Genomic DNA, 27,671 nt, shown 5'->3' on the forward strand with positions numbered 1-27,671 from the left:
GGTGACTTCAATCAAGCCAATCTAAGGAAGGTGTTGCCCAAGTACCACCAGAACATTACCTGTCCCACCAGGGGCCTGAACAATTTAGACCACTGCTACACCCCTGTGAAAGGTACCTACTGCTCCAACCCCGCCCTCATTTCAGAAACTCCGACCACATTGCGGTGTTTCATCTTCCGGCCAAAAGGCAAAAGCTCAAACAGAAGACCCCCTCACGGGTACAGGTCCAGTGCTGGTCGGAGGAGGCAGAGGATCAACTCCAGTGCTGTCTGGAATCAGCTGATGGAGCCATGTTCAAACAGGCCGCAGGTACCTTGGATGACGACGCCACCACCGTCACAGACTTTATCAGCAAGTGTGTGGTGGACTGTATACTGAGGAAGTCAATCTGGGTGTTCGCCAACAGGAAACCCTGGATGAATCAGGACATACGGAACCTGCTAAAAACCAGGCGTGAGGCCTTCAGATCAGGAGGCCCACTCAAACATAAGGAATCCAAGTCTGACCTTCATAGAGCCATTAAGACAGTCAAGGACCAATCCAGAGACCCAGACAGACACCTGGCAATTATGGCAAGGATGGAATGACATCACAGATTCTAAAAAGAGACGGTGCAAGATAGCAGACGATGACATGTCCCTCCCAGATCGTCTTAATGCCTCCTATGCTTGCTTTGAGCAGACTTTTGGCAGAGAGGTAACACCTATTCAGACAAGTCATGACAAACCTATCCCAGCAGTCACTGCATCGGAGGTCAGATCAGTTTTCCTTCGTGTGAATCCAAGGAAAGCTATGGTACCAGACAGGGTACCAGGCCGTGCACTCAGAACATGTGCAGATCAATTGGTAGAGGTCTTCTTGGACATCTTCAACCTCTCCCTGCACCAGGCCACTGTCCCTGCCTGTTCAAGAGGGCCAGCATCATCCCTCTGCCTAAGAAGGCTCGTGCAGCATGTCTCAATGACTACCACCCAGTGGCCCTAACCTCAGTGGTCAGGAGCTGCTTTGAAAGTCTGGTCATGGCATTAGTCAACTTCAGCCTCCCCACTACTCTTGACCCACTCCAATTTGCCTGTTGGACCAACAGATCCACATCAGATGCCATATCACTTGCCCTTCACTTCTCCCCAGAACATCTTGACACCAAGGACAGCTAACGTAAGAATCTTACACATTGACTACAGTTCAGTCTTCAACGCTATTATCCCCTCAAGACTGATTACTAAACTTAGTGATCTCGGACTGAGCCCCCCTCTCTGCAACTGGATCCTCAGTTTCCTGACCCACAGGTCACTATCAGTGAAGACTGGGGACAATATTTCATCCTCGCTAACACTCAACACTGGAGCCTGCCAGCAGTGCATACTCAGCCCCCTACTGTAATCATTGTAAAGCTGCAACTATGTCGCCAAATACCAGACTAATGCCATTTACAAGTTCGCTGATGACACCACCGTCGGTCAAATCTCAGATGGTGATGAAACAAACTACAGATGGTAGGTCGAAGACCTGGAAAAATGGTGTACTGAGAACAACCTCGCTCTCAATGCTGGCAAAACCAAGGAGCTCATTATTGACTTTCGACGGGATGTTACTCATGCTCCCCGACACATTAACAGCACAGAGGTGGAATGAGTGGACAGTGTCAAGCTCCTGGGAGTAGTCAACCACAACAAACTATCTTGGACTCTTCATGTATGGACGCACTAGTTACAAAGGCCCAACAATGTCTCTTCTTCCTCAGGTAGCTGAGAAAATTTGGCATGATGATGAATACCCTTACCAACTTTTATAAGTGCACCATCAAGAGCATTCTGTCTGGATGTATCACTACCTGGTATGGTGACTGTATCATTCAAGATCGGAGACAGTTACAGAGAGTGGTGAACTCAGCCCAGACAATCACAAAGGCCAACCTCCCATCTATAGAATCCATCTACCAGGCCCGATGTCAAGGAAAGGCCGCCAGCATTCTCAAAGATCTATCCCACCCTGGCAATGTTTTCCTACAACCTCTACCATCGGGGAGAAGGTGCAAAAACCTGAACACATGCACCAGCCGGTTTCGAAAAAGCTTCTACCCTGCTGTTATTAGAATACTGAATGGACTCACAAACTCTTAGCATTCGCCTGTACCTGTGTGTTTGTTTTTGCCACTGTTTACCTATTATTTGCTTATCAATGCTATTTAACTATGTGATCTGCCTGTATTGCTCACAAGCGCAAAGCTTTTCACTGTGTCTCGGTACACGTGATAATAAATTAAATTCAGATTCAACTCAATTCAGTACTTCAACTTCATTTTGCTTATTCTTTGTTTATTCCTGCTTCCAACTGTGGCTATGTGACCCTGTTATCACACAGTCAGGAAACATCTCAGGATACACTTCCTGTAATATCTCTGTTTCTTGATTTTGTATTGGCTTTTCAACCACAGTAGGCAGCACACCCAACCATGATCCAGCTACATCATCAAGGTCAAGCGGTATTCCTGGAGCTGAGAGTTTCTCCAGTATTCCTACCACCACTTCACTTTTCACCTGACACTCCAATCTTACTTTACATAATGGAACACTTCTCATCTCACCATGACTTCCACATAGTACCACTACTTCAGGCAATAGTCTTCCTGAATTACATATCTCCTCATTTCTCAAAATCAAAGATTGACGTGATCCCGTATCTTTTAAAATTGCAATTTCTTTACCTGCTGCTCCTGACATACCCTCACAAATAGATGATTTAAGAAGATCTGACACTTTCTTCTCAACCAACCCCTGACTGGGCTACACATTCTGGTGCAGCTTTTTAGTTTCCACTGGGTTTTTCTTTCCCACTCAAACAAAATTCACTGGCTTCTCCTGTTTTCCTCCATCTGTCTCCCCAGTGCTTTTTCTAAAGCACCAGTACTGCGATTTAATGTGGCAGTGAAAACACCTGAGTCTTTTAACTTCTCTTTCCTTTTCATGGGTTTCCTTTTTACCCTCTGATAAATCGTCTTTATGATATTCACCGAGATCTGCTTTTCCCTTAACACCTGAGTATTTCTCTTTTTCCCAATCTCTCTTCCTCACAGACTGAAATTGATGTCGGAAGCCAAGCTCAGATTCATGAGTCAACTTATAATGATTGGCCATTTCAGCTGCTAATCTTGCCATTTTAAGTGTCTGCTCTTCCACGTGAGTTCTCAATACCTGAGGAAATGAATTTTTGAACTCCTCCAAAATAATCGTCGAAGAGCGTCATATTTGATCTATTTTAATTGCCCTTTTAAGTTGACTTTCCTCTTTAATTGCCAACTTTGGAAGTTCAAATTCGTTCCCTTTCTGCTCTCCTTCTCTCTCTTTCTTCTGCTAGGGCTTTCCTCTCCTTTTCTTTTTTCCTGGCCTTTAATTGGAATTTGAACTGTTTCATTTTCTTTTCTCATTCTTGTTGTTCTGCCAGGGCTATCCTTTGCTTTCCTTGTGCCTCTAATTACATTTTAGCCATTTTCAAAGATTCTAAGTGCATGTCCTACAATCTTAAATGCTGTTGTATCATAGACCCATGCATCCCCAACTCCATCTTGCTTGCCAATTTCAATGGCTTTACCTTGCTCACTTTTTGTAAAACTCTCAAAGGCACTTTGTCCACCCCAGAAAACACGCAGTGACTGAAAGAGTCATAATTACACAAAGCACACCCTATTTAAACCAACCCAATTCAATACCCGAAACTAAAGACACAAACAACTACCACTTGCTGCCTTTGAGTGCAACGATCCTAAACCCAACTTGGAATTATAGATTTCAACCTCGACAAGAGCCCCTAATTTTTCATGGACTTGACCAGAACTCTTCAAAATATTTCAAGAAGGTCGCCTAGACACTAATCTTTTCTTATTTTAAAGGTGAATTAGATTAGATTAGATTCCCTAACAGTGTGGAAACAGGCCCTTCAGCCCAACCCAACCCTCCAAAGAGTAACCCACCCAGACTCATTTCCCTCTGACTAATGCACCTAACATATTAGGCAATTTAGCATGGGCAATATCACCTGACCTGTACATCTTTGGACTGGAGGGAACCGGAGCACCCGGAGGAAACCCCTGCAGACACTGGGAGAATGTGCAAACTCCAGACAGTTGCCCAAGGCTGGAATCAAACCTGGGACCCTGGTGCTGTGAGGCAGCAGTGCTAACCACTGAGCCACCATGCCACCCCCAAATGTGAAGTGCCATACTCCAGATGCAATGCAACTGGTCAAACGACTCAATGTGAAGCAAAACACAATTGTATTTTAACAATGGTGTTTAAGTAAAACAAGGAAAGGTGAATTTGGGAAAAAAAACTTAATGATTGGAAATCTTGATGAAATAATTGATACAGTGCCTGTTACTAATTAACTGTTCCAATATAGTATTCCACAAACATCTCTCTTGGCAAAAAAGCAAATTCAAACACAGATTATTGCATGCAGTTCTCTAATCCAGGAGGAAAGAAACATCAAGAGAAAATCAGAGAAAGTAGCAGTTCAGAGACATTCACTGAAACTCTATTTTTGGGGCCACTCTTTTGACAACCCAATGCTTCTGCTTAAAACTAAACCTAAAAACTATAAAACACAGAAATCCTGATCTGTGAGAGCTGGCCACACCCATGTTTCCATTGTCCCAATTTTACAAATCACCTCAAGGCCTCACAAATTGTTTACTTTCTTAGAGACAGCTCTGTACCTCTCTCTTGCAACTGCTCTTCAGAAGAAAATCCTGGTCAAAATAACCTCGTAAAGTGACAATATCGTTACAATCATCATTATTCGACATCAGAATTCCAGATTATTATTGAATTAAGTTCCACATCTGCCATGGTAGACATCGAACCCAGGTGCCCAGGTTCCTGAATTAATAGTCTCGTGATAAGACTGTGAGGCCATTGTCTTCAAATCTTTAGTTTTGACCTGTATTTATAGAAGCAATCTATGATACTAAGCAATGGTACAATGTTTGGGTCTCCTCGTACAAGCTGCACACAATTCTGGTGGTTTCTTTGGAAAGTGCTGGTTAAACTGTGGAGATTTCTAGCCCCAGTGTGTTCTCCAAATCTCGGAGGAGGCACTCTGTTCACAAGTAGGAGGCCAAGGAGAGGAGCTTGGGGTGGGAGCCTGGACATCAGGCAGGAAGCTTTGCTGAATCCCCGATAAAGTATGAATTTCTAAACTGGAAGTCATAATCACCAACGTTTCATGGATTCAGGTTTTGTTTGGGTTGAGGCTGTGGTTTAGTCTTGAACAGGTGTGGAGGTGAGGAGTCCATGCTAAATGTTGAAGTTCTTCTGATTGCAGTGAGTATCCAAACTGGGACACTGCTGAATATTTTCTTAATTCAGATGGTCAGGACATTGCAAGGGAGGGACTCAATACCCTAGCATTTGTTCATTCATATTGTTGAGGGCCTCCATTCAAAGGCACTGTGGAGTGATTCATTGACCTGTACTGTATATAATACATTTTGGGTGTATATGCCTGGAGGCAATGAAGATATGGACCCTTCTTCAGGGGTCTTTTGGTTTGGGATTGGTCAAATAATTAACAGAATGCAGTCTGTACAAAGCAAGGTCATTAGTTTAATAATGTAAAGCACCTTGAAGCAATTCTGTCCAGTAACACAGAGGTTAAAGCTTCTGAATGACAGACAGACAGACAGAAAGCAGAAAGAAATCTGTGATGTTACTCTTTGCCATATCTGCCAGCTTCATGCTGGTATATTTTATATTTCTGTAATGCTGGTTATGCCTTGGGTTCCACGGCTAATTATCTCTTTGTACAAGTTGATTTTTTTGCTGCGGAACCTAAGTTGCTGCACAAATGCAGTGGTTAGCACTGCTGCCTCATAGCACCAGGGACCTGGGTTTGATTCCAGCCTTGGGTGGGTGTCTGTGTGGAGTTTGCACATTCTCCCAATATTGTGTGGGTTTCCTCCGAGTTCTCTGTTTTCCTCCCACAATCCAAGATGTGCAGGTTAGGTGAATTGGTCATGCTAAATTGCCTATAGTGTTCAGGAATGCATCAGCCAGGTGCATTAAGCAGGGTAAATGTATGATAATAGGGTTGGGGAATCAGTCTGGGTGAGGTACTGTTCAGAGGGTCAGTGTGGCCTTGTTGGGCTAAAGGGCCTGTTTCTACACAGTAGGGATTCTATGAAATGCATTTATTTATGTGGTGACAAAGAATAGTTTCAGAGACCAGTTAAATTATGCAGTGAAATATCACTGATAAAATTTATTCAATTGATGAATAAATCCAAGTAACTCAGAGCCAACGTTGGATGCAGCAGATAACGGAACGAGGAGTCCACGTGAGGAATGGACCGAAAGGAGAAGGAGGAGCAGCAACATGATAACACTCCTTTCCTCATGGGCAAGGACTGACTCCATCTGAGGAGCAAAATGACAGAGACTGGAGGTGTAAAGCCAGTGTAAAGTGCTGTTAGCAATCAGCAACAATTAGTCGGAAGTGGAACAACAAAAGAATAACTGAAAGAGGAATCAGACGTGGGGAAAAAGAATTCATCCCAAGCAATCCATTCTCGAAGTGACTGGATACAAAAATAAATGATCTGGAGGAAAGCATCATCGTTCACTGCTGTTCCCTCTCTGGCCTGCTATGACGCACTCCTGTGCACTGTGACTCACAAAATTGTCTGATCCATACATCTGGGCAAAAGCAAAAAACCTGAGAGGTTTCCTGTTATGAAGGCTGAATAATATACTGGAAAAAAGATCTGTGTCTTTGGATTACAAATATATATTTAGAAACACTTTACTTTGTTTCTCCATTCACTCTGGCCTGATAGATAATATCACTCCCTTTCTTTATTCATTTCTTTCCATAAATTAGGGATAACATTGCTGATATACTTAGGGAGGATATCCCCTGGGAATATATCCAGGGAAGCTATTTGATGGAGCTGAGAAATTAAAAAAGGGATAATCACATTAGATGGATTGTACTTTAGACCCCCAATAGTCAGCAGGAAATTGAGAAACAAATTTGCAAGAAGATCTCAGTTACCTGTAAGAATAATAGGGTGGTTATGGTCGGGGCTTTTAGTTTCCAAACATAGACTGGGTCTGCTATAGAGTTAAGGCTTGGATAAAGAGAGGACTTCACCAGTTTCTTCATCCCCCCTCCCCCCACCTTGTCTCAGCCGGATCCTTCCAGCCCGGCACCGCCTTCCTGACCTGCAGTCTTCTTCTTGACCTCTCCGCCTCCACCCTACTCTGACCTATCACCCTCACCTTGACCTCTTTCCACCTATCACATTTCCAACTCCCCTCCTCCAAGTCCCTCCTCCCTACCTTTTATCTTCTCCTGCTGAACACTCTCTGCTCATTCCTGAGGAAGGGCCTGTGCCCGAAACGTCGAATCTCCTGTTCCCTAGATGCTGCCTGACCTGCTGTGCTGTTCCAGCAATAAAGTTTCAACTTTGATCTCCAGCATCTGCAGACCTCACTTTCTCCTTAAAGAGGAACTTTCAAAGCGTGGAGAAGAAAATTTCCTGACTCAGTATGTGGATATAAGTACGAGAGAAGGTGCAAACTCTGACTTATTCTTGAGAAATAAGGTAGAGCAGGTGACTGAGGTATCAATAAGAGAGCACTTTGGGCCAGTGACCATAATTCTATTTGTTTTAAAATAGTGATGGAAAAGAATAGACCGGATCTAAAAGTTAAAACTCTAAATTGGAGGAAGGGTAATTTTGATGGTATTCGGGCAAGAACTTTCAAAAGCTGATTGGGGGCAGATGTTCACAGGTAAAGGGACGGCTGGAAAATGGGAAGCCTTCAGAAATGAGATAATGGGAGTCTATAGACAGTATATTCCTGTTAGGGTGAAGGGCAAGACTGGTAGGTGTATGAAATCATGAATGACTAGAGAAATTGAGGTTTTGGTCAAGGAAAAGGAGGAAGCATACCTAAGGTACAGACAGGAGCGATCGAGTGAATCCTTACAAGAGTATAATGGCAATCGGAGTATACTTAAGAGGGAAATCAGGAGGGCAAAAAGGGGACATGAGATAGCTTTGGAAAATAGGGTTAAGGAGAATTCAAAGAGATTCCACAAATATATTAAGAACAAAAGGGTAAGACAACAGGACCCCTTAAAGATCAGCAAGGCAGCCTATGTGTAGAACCGCAGGAGATGGGGACATACTAAATGTGTATTTTGCATTGGTATTTACTGTGGAGAAGGACATGGAAGATAAAGAGCTTGGGGAATAAATAACGGCATCTTGAAAAATGTCCACATGACAGAGGAGGAGGTGCTGGATATCTTAAAAATGCATGAAGTCGGATAAATCTCTGGGACTTGATCAGGAGTAACCTAGACCTCTGTGGGAAGCTAGGGAAGTGATTGCTGGGCCCCTGCTGAGATAGTTGTATCATCAATAGTCACAGGTGGTGGACTCTCCCTCTTTATGGGCATTTAAGCGGGCATTGGATAGGTATATGGAGGATAGTGGGTTAGTATAGGTTAGGTGGGCTTGGATCGGCGCAACATCGAGGGCCAAAGGGCCTGTACTGCGCTGTATTCTTCTATGTTCTATGTTCTAGGTGAAGTGCCAGAAGACTGTGGGATACCTTACATGGTGCCACTATTTAAGAAACGTGGCAAGGACAAGCCAAGGGACTATAAACCAGTGAGCCTGACATTGGTGATGAGCAAGTTGTTGGAGGAAATCCTGAGGAAGAAGATTTATATATATTTGGAAAGGCATTATAAATTGGGGAGTGACAGATATAGGACAGATGTCAGTGGTAGTTTCTTTACTCAGAGTGTAGTAGGAGTGTGGAATGCACTGCCTGCAACTGAAGTAGATTTGCCAACTTTAAGGGCATTTAAATAGTCATTGGATAAAAAGTGGATGAAAATGGAATAGTGCAGGAGAGATAGCCTTCAGATTGGTTCCACGGGTCAGAGCAACATCAAGAGCCAAAGGGCCTGTACTGCACTGTAATGTTCTGTGTTCTATATGCCAGGACTGATCAGGAATAGTCAACATGGCTTTGTCTCAATTCCTTGACTAAATTTTTTTTGAAGAAGTAACAGAGAGGATTGATAAGGTCAGAGCGGTGAACATGATCTATGTGGACTTCAGTAAGGTGTTTGACAAATTCCCTCATGGTAGATGGTTAGCAAGGTTTGAACACATGGAATACAGGAACTACTAGCCATTTGGATACAGAACTGGCTTGAAGGAAGAAGACAGAGGGTAGTGGTGGAGGTTGTTTTTCAGACTGGAAGTCTGTGACCAGTGGAGTGCCACAAGGATGGGTGCTGGGTCCACTACATTTTGTCATTTGTATAAATGATTTGGATGTGAACACAGGAGGTACAGTTAGTAAGTTTGCGAATGACACCAAATTGGAGGTTCAAGTCATAGAGTCATAGAGATGTACAGCATGGAAACAGACCCTTCGGTCCAACCTGTCCATGCCGACCAGATATCCCAACCCAATCTAGTCCCACGTGCCAGCACCTGGCCCATTTTCCACCAACCCCTTCCTATTCATATACCCATCCAAATGCCTCTTAAATGTTGCAATTGTACCAACCTCCACCACATCCTCTGGCAGCTCATTCCATACATGTACCACCCTCTGCGTGAAAAAGTTGCCCCTTAGGTCTCTTTTATATCTTTCCCCTCTCACCCTAAACCTATGCCCTCTAGTTCTGCACTCCCCGACCCCAGGGAAAAGACTTTGTCTATTTATCCTATTCATGCCCCTCATAATTTTGTAAACCTCTATAAGGTTACCCTCAGCCTCCGATGCTCCAGGGAAAACAGCCCCAGCCTGTTCAGCCTCTCCCTACAGCTCAAATCCTCCAACCCTGGCAACATCCTTGTAAATCTTTTCTGAACCCTTTCAAGTTTCACAACATTTTTCCGCTGGGAAGGAGACCAGAATTGCACACAATATTCCAACAGTGGCTTAACCAATGTTCTGTACAGCCGCAACATGACCTCTCAACTCCTGTACTCAATACTCTGACCAATAAAGGAAAGCATACCAAACGCCTTCTTCACTATCCTACCTACCTTCGACTCCACTTTCAAGGAGCTATGAATCTGCACTCCAAGGTCTCTTTGTTCAGCAACACTCCCTAGGACCTTACCATTAAGTCTATAAGTCCTGCTAAGATTTGCTTTCCCAAAATGCAGCACCTCGCATTTATCTGAATTAAACTCCATCTGCCACTTCTCAGCCCATTGGCCCATCTGGTCCAGATCCTATTGTAATCTGAGGTAACCCTCTTCGCTGTCACTACTCCTCCAATTTTGGTGTCATCTGTCAACTTACTAACTGTACCTCTTATGCTCGCATCCAAATCATTTATGTAAATGACAAAACATGGAGGCCCAGCACCAATCCTTGTGGCACTCCACTAGTCACAGGCCTCCAGTCTGAAAAACAACCCCCCACCACCACCCTCTGCCTTCTACCTTTGAGCCAGTTCTGTATCCAAATGGCTAGTTCTCCCTCTATTCCATGAGATCTAACCTTACTAATCAGTCTCCCATGGGGAACCTTGTCAAACGCCTTACTGAAGTCCATATAGATCACATCTACTGCTCTGCCTTCATCAATCTTCTTTGTTACTTCTTCAAACAACTCAATCAAGTTTGTAAGACATGATTTCCCACGCACAAAGCCATGTTGACTATCCCGAATCAGTCCTTGCCTTTCCAAATACATATACATTCTGTCCCTCAGGATTCCCTCCAGCAACTTGCCCACCACTGAGGTCAGGCTCACCGGTCTATAGTTCCCTGGCTTGTCTTTACCGCCCTTCTTAAATAATGGCACCACGTTAGCCAACCTCCAGTCTTCCAGCACCTCACCAGTGACTATCGATGATACAAATGTCTCAGCAAGAGGCCCAGCAATCACTTCTCTAGCTTCCCACAGAGTTCTCGGGTACACCTGATCAGGTCCTGACGATTTATCCATCTTTAAGCATTTCAAGACATCCAGCACTTCCTCCTCTGTAATCTGGACATTTTGCAAGATGTCACCATCTATTTCCCTACAGTCTATATCTTCCATATCCTTTTCCACAGTAAATACTGATGCAAAATATTTATTTAGTACCTCATCCATTTTCTGTGGCTCCACATAAAGGCCGCCTTACTGATCTTTGAGGGGCTTTGTAAAAACCCTTTGGATTCTCCTTAATTCTATTTGCCAATGCTATCTCATGAGCTCTTTTTGCCCTCCTGATTTTTCTCTTAAGTATACTCCTACTTCCTTTATACTCTTCTAAGGATTCACTCGATCTATCCTGTCTATACCTGACATATGCTTCCTTCTTTTTCTGAACCAAACCCTCAATATCTTTAGTCATCCAACATTTCCTATACCTTCCAGCCTTCCCTTTCACCCTGATAGGAATATACTTTCTCTGGATTCTTGTTATCTCATTTCTCAAGGCTTCCCATTTTCCAGCCGTCCCTTTACCTGCGAACATCTGCCCCAATCAGCTTTTGAAAGTTCTTGCCTAATACCGTCAAAATTAGCCTTTCTCCAATTTAGAACTTTAACTTTTAGATCTGGTCTATCCTTTTCCATCACTATTTTAAAATGAATAGAATTATGGTTGCTGGCTCCAAAGTGTTCCCCCACTGACATCTCAGTCACCTGCCCTGCCTTATTTCCCAAGAGTAGGTCAAGTTTTGCACCTTCTCCCATAGGTACATCCACATACTGAATCAGAAAATTGTCTTGTACGCATTGAGTTTAGAAGACTGAGAGGGGATCTGATTGAGACATATAAGATTATTAAAGGATTGGACACTCTGGAGGCAGGAAACATGTTTCAGCTGATGAGTGAGTGCCGAACCAAAGGACACAGCTTAAAAATACGGGATAGACCATTTAGGACAGAGATGAGGAGAAACTTCTTCACCCAGAGAGTGGTGGCTGTGTGGAATGCTCTGCTCCAGAGGACAGTGGAGGCCCAGTCTCTGCATTCATTTAAGAAAGAGTTGGATAGATCTGTCAAGGATAGTGGAATCAAGGGTAATGGAGATAAGGCAGGAACAGGATACTGATTAAGGATGATCAGCCATGATCATATTGAATGGTGGTGCAGGCTCGAAGGGCAGAATGGCCTACTCCTGCACCTATTGTCTATTGTCTTAACAAATTCCTCTCCATCTAAACCTTTAACACTATGGCAATCCCAGTCGATGTTTGGAAAGTTAAAATCCCCTACCATAACTACCCTATTATTCTTACAGATAGCTGATATCTCCTTACAAGTTTGTTTCTCAATTTCCCTCTGATTATTGGGGGTCTATAATACAATCCCAATAAGGTGATCATCCCTTTCTTATTTCTCAGTTCCACCCAAATAACTTCCCTGGATGTATTTCCGGGAATATCCTCCCTCAGAACAGCTGTAATGCTATCACTTATCAAAAATGCCACTCCCCCTCCTCTCTTGCCTCCCTTTCTATCCTTCCTGTACCATTTGTATCCTGGAACATTAAGCTGCCAGTGGAAAGTGAAGTTATGGAATTCAATCCAGACAAATGTGAGGTGATGCATTTTGGGAAGTCTAATTCTAGAGCCTTGGGATAAGTTGATGGGCAGAGAGATCTGGGTGTTCACGTCCATTGTACCCTGAAGGTTGCTGCACAGGTGGATAGAGTGGTCAAGAAGGCATATGGGATGCTTGCCTTCATCAGACGGTGTATTCAGTATAAGAGGTGGCAGGTCATGTTAAAATTGGACATTGGTTTGACCGCATTTAGTGTTTATGGTTCTGGTCACCACATTACCAAAAGGATGTGGACACTTGGGAGAGGGTGCAGAGAGGGTTTACGAGGATGTTGCCTGATATGGAAGGTGCTAGCTATGAAGAGAGATTGAGTACATTCGGATTGCTTTCATTAGAAAAAAGAAGATTGACGGAGGACCTGATTTTTAAACATGACAGCTTACTCATGTATCTCACATTATCTCTCAACAGTTAGATAGTGGATTAAAAAACACAGTGCTGGTTATTACTTTCTCACTCACTTTTGTGTTCAGCTTGTAGTCGTCTTAGATGGTGGTACTCCTGTAAAGGTGAAGTGAAAATCTTGTAAAACCAAGGAATCTCAGCAAATGGAGGTTTGTTCAAATTTCAGGAGGGTGGTTCTCACTAAACTCAATGGTGGCTAAGGTTAAGACAATCATTTCTTGCATTTACTGTGGCTTCGTTTCATGATGTAGCTGTTTATTACTTTGGATTCTTGGATCCTTGACTGGTTTATTGGCTTTTGATAGAATTCTCCATCTGCAAGTAGCACCTTGGCATTTTTACGAAGTCAACAACTAAATAGTTTCCTTGTCAAGTGACATTCAAAACTTCAAATGCCTTTTCCAACCAGAGGGGTGCTGTGTTTAACATTGGTGTTTGAGTCAGCCAGTGTAGTTTCACTAAAAGGGTTACCATGGTACAGTGTGAGTTTATAGTATCCATTTGCCTGACAGGCATCTTACATTTCAAGATTTTCCCTTATCCATGGTGAGAGAGAGAGAGGCTTACTAGGATGTTGTTGTTACTTTGTTATTCGCTAATTAGTTCCAGGGAATTCATCCTGTTTTACACGAATGTTCACATTTACTTTGCTGCTTATTTGGAACTGAGAATTAACCGGAGTTCAGAATGATTAGGAACATACAACTTGAGCAGCCATTTTTAAAAAATCTGTTTCTGCTCAAATTTTTCAGGTATTGACTAACAGTCCATGACTTACAAAGGAATGAATATGCAACTGACAGATTTGCTGATGAGACAAAGAAGGGTTAAAAAATTAACCTAAGAGGACATTGGGATGCTATAGAGAAATATAGGTTAAGTGACTAGTCAAAGACCTGACAAATAGAGTTTTACGGGGATAAATGTGAAGTTGTCCATTTGACAGGAAGAAAAGCAAAGTTTTTTTTAATGGGGGAGATTTCATTTTAAAAAATCTCCCACTGTAATGCCGTGAGATCAGTGTAACAGCACATGAATCACAAGGTGCTAGAATATAGGTACAGTAAGTAATTAGTAAAGCGAATAAATGTTTTCATTTTATCATGGGGAATTTAAACACAAATGTGGAGAGCACTGGTGAGCCTATATCTTGAATGCTCTAATTCCTATTGGTCCCCCTGTTTAAGGAAGGAAGTAAATACATTGGAGGCAGTTCGGAAAAATGTTGACCAGAATGATACTGACTGAGCGACTTGTCGCCCAAAGGAAATTTGGATAGGCTCGGCTTGGGTCAGTTTGTGTTTAGGGGAGGAAGAGGAAACTTGATTGAAATAAGATGTTTCCTCTGACAGAAGAGACGAGAATGAAGGGTTACTGTCTAAACGTCAGTGGTTGTCCTTTTAAAACAGATGAGGTGATTTTTTGTTCTCTCAAAATGTGGAATATCTGAAAAGTCATTAAAGCAGAGCTATGGGATATTTTAAAGGCAAAGATAAATAGATTCTTGTTGAGAGAGGGGTGGTGGAAGGTTTTCAGAGGAGGCAGGAATGTGGATTTAAAGTTACAATTCGATGAGACATACTCGTGTTGAATATCTAAATCATCCCGGTTTGTACGGGATGTGGTAGGTTGATTAAAATGCCACACTGGAGTTTCAAGATGAAGTTTCAACAAACACGTTTCTAATGCTGAAATCCTCAATCTTCAGGGATTTTTCCAGTGGTTGAATTTTTCAAGTGTTTGTTTAAAATCAATGAATTTGCGCTGTGACACCAATTGCAGATATGAAAACTGTGACATTTCCACGGCAGAAGAGATTCCAGTAATGAATGAGGTGATCACAAGTTTTAGTCCAATGTGTGACTTAATTAAGCTTCATCCAGAACACAGCAATGTGAAAGAAAATTCGTGCCACTCCCTGGAAGTTCTCTGGTGGGGCTTCTGTGTGAGGACATGCCAGAGCAATGCAACAAACACTAGCCCACAGCAGTCACATTAACAAAGTTGCTTTAATATGTCTATAATGTTTGCATTTTTCTGAGAGATTAGAGATTTTGTTTGCTTAAAAAAATAACTGCATCAATTCAAAACATTCAAAAGTGGTCAGTGGAAAATTGCTTGTCCATTCAATGTTCAGATCTCAATTTGTAGTTGAACATTTAGATTGCTGAACGCTGAAACAAGGACAAATATATTGAACAATTAGGGTTCCAATCTCCTCCGCTCCCTTCATTGTGCCTGTGGCGTCTTTCAAATCCCCTTTGAAAGTTTTAAAGAGAACCCTATTGTTTTCCATTGTCCCGCTACGTCTGGAAGTTGATCTATTTCACTAAAAGGGTTGATCAAAGAATGTGATACTGAATCCCTGAGTATCCAGCAATTTCATACCAGCCGTCAGCCAATTGTGGACACAAGACCTAGTGTTTTTTCATGACTAATTTCAGCTGTGGACACTGTCAAGGACCTGGAAACCTAATGTCTCCAGGGACAGTTGCAGTGATCACAAAGTAAGTTTGCTCCAATTTGTGTACAAATGATCCTTGATTCAGAATTCAAAGACGTGAAAGGGTATTGCTAAAGAGCTGTTGTTTAGATTGTTCAGGGGCTTCCTCTTGAAAGCATGTGACAGCAGTGCAACAAACACCTTTACAGACTAGACCACAGCAATCTCTAATGCTTGCTTTGTTCCTATTGAAGCTCTTATTTAACTAAAACAACAGAAAGAATCCGAATAAAACCCGAAAGAACTGCAAATGCTGAAAATCAGAAAGAAAAACAGAGTTGCTGGAAAAGCCATTGCTGGAAAGCATCCAAATCTCTTCAGTGAAATATTTCCCCTTCCCCAGCCTGGCCCTGAACGGTTTACCTCCCATTGTCCTCTCTCGTCTATACTGCAAGGAAAAATCCCTTCTCCCAGACATTCTCTGCCCCGCCCCCTACCTGTACTCTGCTTTCTTGCAAACCAGTTATGTACGTTTGACACAAAAAATCACCAACTCATGCAGTCATCCTTCTGCAGTGTGAGCAGTTTAACAAAAGCAGCTGAAACAGAGCTGCAATATTGAATCCCGATCCTTCAGCCATTCCAACAGCTGGTACATAATTGTAGATGGAGGCAAATGCTGATGTCAGTGACTAAACCTGTCTGTTCCATTGCAGGCCTGGTAAGCTTTACAGCCTAAACTGCGGTGGAGATGGCAAACCGTGCCATCCAAATCTAAGGCGGTCACAAAAAAGGATATTTAATACAATATGTGACCATGATGTTGCTTCATTCCGAGTACAAGAAAGTGAAAGTAAATTGCTGGTGGGCTAGCAGTTATTGTAAGATAACGTAGGGACTCCTCATGAAAACATCACACAGCAATGCGGAGAATACCATTCCCGACCATAGCATGCCTCTCTATTATCTACATTATTCTTCGGGTCAGAGAGTTTTTTTCAAAACAGACAGTTTTAGAAGAGAACATCAAAAAAGCCTGAATTCAAAATTGCTTGCCTTTCAGAATTCAAATTGGGTTACTTGTCCCTGATCATTTTAGTTGCTTAAAATGAATATATTCAAGAAATGTGCATCCCATCACTCTCTTACCCTTATCACCAGCTATTGTGTCCATTAAACCTACGAAACGGGTTGAAGAACAAAATCAGTACTGATTGCAGTATCCATCTGGATTGCGAGAAGTTTAACAAAAGCAGATGAGCTCAAGCTGAACTCAATACTGAATCCAGAGTCTTCAGCCATTCAAGCAGCTGGCACTCAGTAGTATCTGGTGGCAAATGCTAACTTAAGGACTTAATTTATCTTGTCTAACTAGTTGCAGACATGGTAAGGTTAACAATCCAAACTGCAAGGAATATGGAAAATATTTCTCCATGATTGTTTGCAATAACTAGAAAATATGTTTGATCTTTTGTATAATTCGTATTTCATTTGAGAAGATATTCTCAAAGGCAGTTACTGGAGAACACAGAGTTCCTGTGAAGTTATGTGGATATTTCCTTCTGCATCCAGGAACCATGTCGCAAACCTCATTCCAGGCACTAGTTACCCCAGTAAGTTTAACCCATAAAATATGTATTACATCCAGAAGTTGGAAGGTGGTGTTCTTTCTCACACAGCGACATTTGCAGTCATAATTTCATGAATTCTCGTGAAGCCCTGCTGCTTGAACCGAGAGTTGGAGTCAAACGTGACGGTTGGCAGCACCAAAGGTGGCATGCTACTGACAGTAGCTAATACAGAAGTTGCTGCGTGCTCACAAACCATTATTGAAATGGCATGATCCCAGGAGCCAACAGAAACAGTCTAGATTAGAGTGGTGCTGGAAAAGCACAGCAGGTCAGGCAGCATCTAAGGAGAGGAAAATCGACGTTTCGGGCAAAAGCCCTTCATCAGGAATCAACAGAGTGAAGACAGAGCAGCGACCTTTTCTTTGCTGCCATTAGTGGTGGGTACTGCTGAGCCTGTCCTAAAGAGATTTGCCGGCCAAAACCCACTGTGGGAGTTGAGGAGTTCTATTATTCACAACTCAGACTGACATGAGTGGCTCTCAGTTGGTGACTTAATTTGCCCCCCACTGATAAGATAATATAATGGTGCAGAAGGGAGTTGGGCTTTCCTCCTGAACTCCCCTCCACTTGGCCTGACTCATGGCAATCTTGGCAAATGCCAGTTGACTTGGAAAATTCAACCCTGTATGTACAGACAGTGCCAAAGGTCTTCATTGGAGACATTGGAAAATTGGTTGCCTGCTCTCTATTTGAGCCTAGAGCTCTTTAGTTGAAATATTTCAAGACGTTGCAACAAGTATAAAGCATTGAAGAAATGAATTTGTTGCATCGTATCTCCCTTTCTTTGCTTCCACACTCCAGCCTCACTATCTTGTCGTCTTGTTGACGATACCTTTGTAATAATTAAAAACACAGAAATAGAGAACACACACCGGATCATCAACGCCACACTCACAGGAATCCGATTCACTAGAGAGGAAGAAAAGGACAACCATCTCCCATTCCTAGACGTGATGGTACAGAGAACACCGAACAGAGAATTCACCACAAAGGTGCACAGGAAAGCCACACACACAGACCAAGTCCTGAACTACGAAAGCAACCACCTCAACACACACAAACAAAGTTGCATCAAGACACTATTCAAAATGGCCACAACACACTGCAGCACACCAGATCTGCAAAAAGAGGAAGAGGAACACCTATATAATGTATTTACCAAAAACGGATACCCTCGCAATTTCATCAACAGATGCCTAAGGGAAAGACAACGGAACGAGGACATGCCGCAACCCAAAGGACTAGCCACACTACCATACATCAGGAGCATTTCCGAACTGACAGCCAGACTACTGCGACCACTAGGACTCATAACAGCACACAAACCAACAGCCACTCTCAGACAACAACTCACCAGAACGAAGGACCCGATACTCAACATGAGCAAAACCAATGTAGTGTACAAAATCCCATGCAAGGACTGCACAAAACACTACATAGGACAAACAGGAAGACAGCTAACGATCCGTATCCATGAACACCAACTAGTCACGAAACGACACAACCAGCTATCCTTAGTAGCCACACACGCAGATGACAAGCAACATGAATTCGACTGGGACAACACTACCATTATAGGGCAAGCCAAACAGAGAACAGCCAGGGAATTCCTAGAGGCATGGCACTCATCCACAGACTCTATCAACAAACACATCGACCTGGACCCAATATACTGGCCACTACAGCGGACAGCTGGAACTGACAACCGGAAGCGGCAGGGACAGGCCACTATAAATGCCGGAGGAAACATCACAGAAGCGCTTCACAGGAGGCTCCCAAGCACTGAGGATGTCACCTAGACAGGGGACGAAACGTTTGCAAGACAAATTCCCAGCTCGGCGAACAGAACCACAACATCTTGTCTTTCAAACAGCGAATGAAGCTTTTGGGGAAATAAATCACCATCTACTGTAATTGTGTCTTGAAGTGGTTTTACAATGGCTGTCAATGGCTTGAAATACTTACTCAATTTTTCATATTTATAATGATTTTATTGTGCATGCGGATGTTTGCTTAAAATGACGGAATAGCACTTTTCTGACCATTTGCAGATCACCTGACAGTCCAAAGTACAAGGTCGATGGAAAACTCTACAATTCAAAATCTATCATGAAAAAGTAAGTTTGAAAACAATATGTGATAAACGTTTGGCTTCCTTCAGAGTACAAAAAATAGAAAGGGAGTTACTGGTGAGCTGGCAGTTACTGTAAGATATCGTCGGGACTTTTCAGGAAACATCACACAGCAGGCAGGGAACATCACTCCAGGCTAGTGTTTGTATCACTGTCTCTCTGTTATCTGTATCATTATGAGGGCTTCAGAATTATTTTTCAAAAATATTGTATGAGGAGAGAACATCAAAGACACTTCATTGGAAGTTTGCTTGCATTTTGTTGTTTACGTTTCTAAATTCTGAATATGACTATATCCAAGAACTTGAGATCCCATTTCTGTCTCTAATTGTTATCACCAGCAACAGTGCTCTTCAAATCCTTGAAATGTTTTGAAGAACACATTCACCATCTATTGCAGTCCCCCATCTGGAGTGTGGCCAGTTTCACACAAACGGCTGAATGCAGGCTGCAGTCCGGAATCCAGAATCTTCAGTCTTTCAAACAGCTGGCACACAATAGGGATAACCCCGGGAATTACAGGCCTGTTAGTCTTACTTCTGTGGTAGGCAAAGTAATGGAAAGGGTACTGAGGGATAGGATTTATGAGTATCTGGAAAGACACTGCTTGATTAGGGACAGCCAGCACGGATTTGTGAAGGGTAGGTCTTGCCTTACAAGTCTTATTGAATTCTTCGAGGAGGTGACCAAGCATGTGGATGAGGGTAGAGCAGTGGATGGAGTGTACATGGATTTTAGTAAGGCATTTGATAAGGTTCCCCATGGTAGGCTTATGCGGTAAGTCAGGAGGCATGGGATAGAGGGAAATTTGGCCAATTGGATAGAAAACTGGCTAACCGGTCGAAGGCAGAGAGTGGTGGTAGATGGTAAATATTCAGCCTGGAGCCCAGTTACAAGTGGAGTTCCGCAGGGATCAGTTCTGGGTCCTCTGCTGTTTGTAATTTTTATTAATGACTTAGATGAGGGAGTCGAAGGGTGGGTCAGTAAATTTGCAGATGATATGAAGATAGGTGGAGTTGTGGACAGTGAGGAGGGCTGTTGTCGGCTGCAGAGGGACTTAGATAAGATGCAGAGCTGGGCTGAGGAGTGGCAGATGGAGTTCAACCCTGCCAAGTGTGAGGTTGTCCATTTTGGAAGAACAAATAAGAATGCGGAATACAGGGTTAATGGTAGGGTTCTTAGTCAGGTGGAGGAACAGAGGGATCTTGGGGTCTATGTACATAGATCTTTGAAGGTTGCCACTCAGGTGGATAGAGTTTGTAAGAAGGCCTATGGAGTATTATCGTTCATTAGCAGAGGGATTGAATTCAAGAGTCGTGAAGTGATGTTGCAGCTGTACAGGACTTTGGTTAGGCCACAGTTGGAGTACTGTGTGCAGTTCTGGTCGCCGCACTTTAGGAAAGATGTGGAAGCTTTGGAGAGGGTGCAGAGAAGATTTACCAGGATGTTGCCGGGAATGGAGAGGAAGTCATACGAGGATAGGTTGAGAGTTCTCGGCCTTTTCTCGTTGGAACGGCGAAGGATGAGGGGTGACTTGATAGAGGTTTATAAGATGATCAGAGGAATAGATAGAGTAGACAGTCAGAAACTTTTTCCCCGGGTACAACAGAGTGTTACAAGGGGACATAAATTTAAGGTGAAGGGTGGAAGGTATAGGGGAGATGTCAGGGGTGGGTTCTTTACCCAGAGAGTGGTGGGGGCATGGAATGCGCTGCCCGTGGGAGTGGTAGAGTCGGAATCATTGGCGACCTTTAAGCGGCATTTGGATAGGTACATGGATGGGTACTTAATCTAGGTTAGAAGTTCGGCACAACATCGTGGGCCGAAGGGCCTGTTCTGTGCTGTATTGTTCTATGTTCTATGTTCTATGTTCTAATTGTGGGATGGAGGCAAATACTCATTTAAATAACTACATTTATCTATTATGACCAATTGCAGGCATTTTAAGTGTGAAAATCCAAACTGCGATGGAAATAAAACTGATAGTCTGTCAGGAACAACTGAAGAAATTGAAGTGTCAGTTTGATCCAAAGTACAATTTAATTACTGATTAATATTGTATTTGGAATAAAGGTTATTGCTGGAGAACCAGCAATTCCTGTGAAGTTATGTAGGCATTTCCTTCTGCATACATGCAGGAATAATGTCAAATACGCTATTCCAGGCCATAGTTAGCAGATTACAGAACCTGCTGGGCTCTGCCTCCCAAGTGTGTGTTTTTCCTAGAAGTTGGATTGTGGTGTTTTTTTCAAACAAGACTTTTGCAGCAAAATGGACTGAGAGCTGGAGCCGTGCTGCTGTGAATGATGGCACCATTAATGTTGGCATGCTGCTGATGTGGCCTGATCAAGAAGCTGTTGCTGGGTCACTATTCTAAGAAAGAAATGGCCCAATCTAAAGAGGTAATGGTGTAATTGGAACAATAACAGAATGGCAAACCTTTCTGTGCCACCATTACTGTTTGCAATTGCTGAGCCAATATCCATTGATGAGGAAAGTTCAATCCTGTGTGTAGATCCAGTATCCAAAGCTCTTCACTGGAGAAATTGGACAGTTAGTTGCCATTCTATAATTGCCCTAAGCTCTTTATCTGAGACTTTTATAGACTATGCAATACGTGTAAAGTATTGAAGAAATGGGTTTGTCACATCCTTCGTTTCCATGTTCCAGCCTGACTGTCAGTGGCTTGACATCCTGACACTCCGATTCAAGTTTATAAAAATGTTTTTATTCTGCACGTTAATGTTTGCTTAAATTGACTTAATAGCACTTGATGACAATTTGCATCTCTTAAAACATAAACTGTTGAAAGTGCAAGGGAGCTGGTGATTCTGCTTCTCCAGAAACTGAGGAGGTCATTGAAAAGTAAGCTGAACACAATGTGTGACTGTCTACTAAAAGCTAGCAGGTCTGGCTGCATCTGTGGAGAGAAAGCAGAGTTAATGTTTTTAGTTGAATGACTCATGTTCAGAACTTCAGGTCTCTCTGCAGAAGGGTCACGACTCAACGTGAACTCTGCTTTCTCTCCATAGATAATGCAAAATATGTTGAGTTTCACCAGCAACCTCTGCATTTCTTTCAGATTGTCAACTTCCACAGTTTGTTCTTTTACAGTAAATAAATTATTGACTGGCATATAATCTTTGCTCTATCGTTAGTGTTGTAAAATGACATTTTAGGTGGAAGCTTGCAGTTAATGCGGCAGACCTGATGCTGGGACTGAAACCTGGAGGCTTTGGCCTGTGCCAAGGATGGTATGTTGCCAACAGTGACCAATGAAGAGATTCTTGCCAGGGTTACTCATCAGTTGATGGTACGGCTGAGTTTCAAGATCTGCTAGTCCAGTAAGAGGGAGGACAGATCAGCACATTAGTGAGCCCTTCTAATCATACTGACCATCGCTGAGACTGCAAAGGTGGGCGCAATCAGGGAAATGAGGGCTCATGGAGTGTCAAGATGTCAAAGAGAACTGGTCTATGTCAGCATGGCTTAGCAATGGGAAGGTGCCAGACTCCCTCCCTGTCATTTTACCAATTCTCCCACCTCCCAGTTATTTGCCAGTGAATAATTGACCATGCATTAACACATAGTCTTTAATTCAATATTTCTTGCCCATCAATGTTCAGGTCTTCAGTTGTTCATTTCTAAACAATGAGGGTAGGCATATGGAAGACATTGACTACTTAACTCTTTGTTTGCCAATGCTATTGCATGGCCCACCTCCCCTCACCCTATTCCTCAAAAAAAGAACAGACCATGGTGTCCTGCAAACCTGTGTGAAAGTTGAAAAAAATCAGCATATACTGCAGTTATATCATTAGAAAATGACTTTTTTAACAAAAAGTGATGTTAAAGGAATTTAGGGAGAGCAAGCAGTTTCTTGTAAGATTTCTGTAGGAACTTCCTCTTGAAAACATCTCCCAGTGCTATAACAAACACCATTCCAGATCACAGCGTCTCCCAAACACCACCATTCCAGATCACAGTGTCTCCCAAACACCACCATTCCAGATCACAGCGTCTCCCATACACCACCATTCCAGATCACAGTGTCTCCCAAACACCACCATTCCAGATCACAGCGTCTCCCAAACACCACCATTCCAGATCACAGCGTCTCCCAAACACCACCATTCCAGATCACAGTGTCTCCCAAACACCACCATTCCAGATCACAGCGTCTCCCAAACACCACCATTCCAGATCACAGTGTCTCCCAAACACCACCATTCCAGATCACAGCGTCTCCCAAACACCACCATTCCAGGTCACAGCGCCTCCCAAACACCACCATTCCAGATCACAGCGTCTCCCAAACACCACCATTCCAGATCACAGCGTCTCCCAAACACCACCATTCCAGATCACAGTGTCTCCCAAACACCACCATTCCAGATCACAGCGTCTCCCAAACACCACCATTCCAGATCACAGCTTCTCCCAAACACCACCATTCCAGATCACAGTGTCTCCCAAACACCACCATTCCAGATCACAGTGTCTCCCAAACACCACCATTCCAGATCACAGCGTCTCCCAAACACCACCATTCCAGATCACAGCGTCTCCCAAACACCACCATTCCAGATCACAGTGTCTCCCAAACACCACCATTCCAGATCACAGCGTCTCCCAATATTTGCATTATTCCTGGTGATTTCGAGTGATTTTTAAAAAATGCTGTATCAACTCAATAGAGCCTTTTGATTTTCATATTTTCATAAGATGCAAGTCATTTATTGGTGTAACTGCTTTGTTTAATTTGTGCTCCATGAGGACTTGTGGCTGGGGACATTTTAATTGTCAGGAGGATGGGAATCAAAGTTTGCCAGACCTGAGTCCAACCATGAGGAAGCAAGTTTGGTTTGATCGGATTTTGATGTGGTTTAATTATGCTTCGTTTGCAATACAGCTGTGTGAAAAGGGAATGTTGGAGAACCATTGATTCCTTCAAAATGTTCCGCGCAATACAATGAACACCAGTCCCCAGACAACAGCAGCCACATTAAGGAGGCTGCTGGACTGCCTCCCTAAGAGTTTAATATTAGAGACAGAGTTGTCTTAAACAATAGCACCAACATTGAAGCATCCAAAACGCTGAGATGGGAAATTACTTGCTGATCAATATTGAGGTTCTATTTCTGGACAATGCTGCCAAAGTGAAAAAACTGAAGAAATGGCTCCTCTCCTTCACCCCACCTCATCGCTTCTCTTTGTTCCTCTTTCCACTTGTCCTCACCACCTCCCTAACCCCAAAGTTCCTCCAAATTCATTGCCGTGGTCTCCAGAGTTTGGTGAAATTTGAAGAAGTATGGCTACAATTAAGAGTGTGACCTGGGGATCGAAGATGGCGTCGATCTGAGAAGATCACACTGCAGAGCTTCACATCGCAGCAGGAGCAGGACGGTCCTTTAACCCACCCAACCCAGGTCATCAGGATTTCTTGGGGTGTTGGAAAGATTGTGAAGCCCCAAGAAACATTTAAAAATTGACTTACCTGTATTTTCAGCTGTCCAGAAATGCCTAAAAAGGGAGGAGGAGCATCTGAGACCGGGCCTGCAGCTCAGCCTGCAGCAGCCTCGGAGCCGATTACTCTCCAGGACCTGGTGAACCAGCTCTCGAAATCTTGTGAGGTGTTGGGGAAACAGATTGAAGAGAAGCTGGCTCCAGTCTCTCTCATGCTGCAGAAGCATGAGCAGCAGCTGGGAGACCTGGAGAAGAGGACGGATGAGGTGGAGCACAGGGTCACAGTGGTGGAAGCTGATGCCAGTTCATTCAAGGAAGAGATCCAAGCCCTGAAGACGCAGGTTCGTAATTTGCGTGACCAAGTGGATGATCTTGAAAACAGGGGCAGGAGAAAAAACATTCGGATCATCGGTCTGCCTGAGGGTAAGGAAGGTGAGCAGCCTGCGGAATTTGTTGAAGATTGGCTTCCGAAATTCCTTGACTTGGAGACTGGCATGAGAGGATTGAAGATAGAGAGGGCTCACCGGGTCACAGCACGGAGGTCAGGTCTGGGTCAACGCCCTCGTCCTTTCCTGGTGCAGTTCCATCATTACCAGGATAAGGAGAGAATCATGGAGGCTTCCTGACTCCAGGGGAATGATCCAAAGGCCCTAATTTACGAGGGCCCTAAGATCATGTTTTTTCAGCACTTTTCAGTGGTGGTGATCCAGAAACGAAAATTGTATGATGGTGTCAAGAGAAGATTGAAGGAGCTTGGGATTCAGTACTCCCTGAGATATCCGGCAGTGCTTCGGATCACCTTAGATGGATCCATGCACTCTTTGGAGAAGGCAAGAGACTTTGTGGACAAACTAACCTAATTTAAACAATTGTAGTATGTATAAATATTGTTGCTTGGGTATGCATTTATCATCCTGTAAAAGAAATGGAGGAAATCCGGTTGGAGCTTTGTTTTTCCCCTTTTTTTCCTCTATTGATTATAATTTGGTTCAAACTATGTCTGGCGGTGGTCAAGATGAACATTTTAAATTTCTAAGTTAGAACGTACCAAAGGATGGGTTGGGTATTTATTCCCCCTTTTTGTTTATGAAAGAATGTTTTTTTATTCATATTGATATTCTACGGGGTGTTTATACTTTTTAGCTTGTGCTTGCAATGTGGCTCTAGCTGGGAGAAGTGAAGGTGGTTGAGATGGCTAGATGCCTATTTATATGCAGTTTGGGAGGGGTAGTTGCCCCCTCCGGGCAGGGGGTGAGTTCCCCTACTCAGCGCTATTGGCGCTTTGTATGTTGGTTTGTCTTCTAGTTTTTGTTGTTTTTTATTTTTAATAATTTTGTATGTTTGTTAAATGTAGTGGTTTTAGTTTATGTAGTTTTTATATTTTGTGGACCATGCAACACTAAGGCTCAGCAATTTGTGGTTCGGGTTCCTCCTCTCTGGAATTTAAATGTAATTGCAGAAGATTATGGTTAATGATTTTATGAAATGATGTACCTGGAATATCAAGGGAAGTCACTCACCAATTAAGAGGAAGAAGGTACTCTTGAGTCTTAGAAAGGAGCAGGTGGATATTGCTCTGTTACAGGAGACACATTTGGATGACAAGGAGCATCTGAAATTACAGCAGAATGGCTTTGACCGAGTTTATTTTTCATAATTTAATACCAGAAGTAGGGGAGTGGCTATATTGGTAAGGAAAAATCTCTCATTTAAATTGTTGGAATGTGTTAAAGACACATACGGGAGGTTTGTAATTCTTAAAGCCTTGATAAATGGGGAAGAATATGGCACTTTTAATGTTTATTGTCCCCTAGCTCATCCTCTTAAATTCTTGTTAGATGCTTTTTCTAAACTGATAAGTCTCAAGCCTTGGCACATCATTATGGGGGGAGATTTTAACTGCCTCATGGACCCCACAGTAGACAGGTTGCCTAAAGGTCCCTCAATACCCTCTGCACAAACTAAACAGTTATTGGGTCTGTGTGGGGAATTAGGGTTGGTGGACGTCTGGAGGCGTCTCCACCCTTCAGGTAGGGATTTCACATTTTTCTCCAATCCACATAGATGTCACACGAGGATTGATTTTTTTCTGACCCCTACGGTAACCCTGGATCTGGTGGCATCCTGTACGATTGGTAATATTTCCATCTCTGATCATGCTCCAGTGTACCTCATGGTTAAAATTAAGGATGTTACATTGGGTTCAAGGTACTGGTGAATGGACCCCTTTATTCTCGTGGACAGCAAGCTTGTGGAGTATTTCTCTCGGGAATTTCGGGCATTCCTACACATTAACATAGGCTGGGTTGATAGCTCATCTGTTCTCTGGGAAACTGCCAAAGCTTCTGCCAGAGGGTTAGTTATTTCATATTCCACCAGTTGGAAGCGGCAGAAGGGTGAGCAGCAACGTCTCCTTGAAGCATGGCTGACGGCAGCCGAGAAGGCCTATTTAGACAGATCCTCGTTGGTCAAACTGCAGAGGATTACAGCACTGCGGTCTACACTAAATTCCGTGCTCACGCAGACGGCAAAGAAGGAGCTGGCTTTTGCAAAGCAAAGGTTATACGAGCATGGTGACAAGCCAGGCAAATACTTAGCATACCTTGCCAGAAAGAGAAGTACCCCACAAACCATTACAGCAATTAGGGAAGGGTCTGGGAACCTAACATGTGATTCTAAAAAGATTAATGTGGCGTTCCAGAGATTCTACTCTAAGTTATATCAGTCTGAGAAGTGTGAGGAGGGGCAGGCCAAAATGGAATCCTTTTTTACGATCAAGCAATTTTAATATTTCTAGAGGCATCCAGCAGGGCTGTCCCCTTTGACCATTACTTTTTACGTTGGTGATTGAACCGTTGGCAGAGGCCATTCGTGGGGATCTCAATATATCAGCTCCAGAAGTGGGGTCAAAATTACATAAGATCTCGCTGTATGCAGATGATGTTCTAATTTTCTTGACAGATCCAGCAGTCTCAGCGCCTTGCCTGA

At 43.2% G+C, this 27,671-nt stretch overlaps 1 pseudogene; it reads left to right on the forward strand.

The window, feature by feature from the left end:
• The first annotated feature begins 290 nt into the window (after nt 1-290).
• On the forward strand, nt 291-27,671 carry LOC148136123 (uncharacterized; annotated as a pseudogene).

This window comes from Chiloscyllium plagiosum, unplaced genomic scaffold (genome assembly GCF_037043375.1).
Source record: "Chiloscyllium plagiosum isolate Xiang-an unplaced genomic scaffold, Cpla_swu_hap1 HiC_scaffold_47, whole genome shotgun sequence".
Lineage (NCBI taxonomy): Eukaryota > Metazoa > Chordata > Chondrichthyes > Orectolobiformes > Hemiscylliidae > Chiloscyllium > Chiloscyllium plagiosum.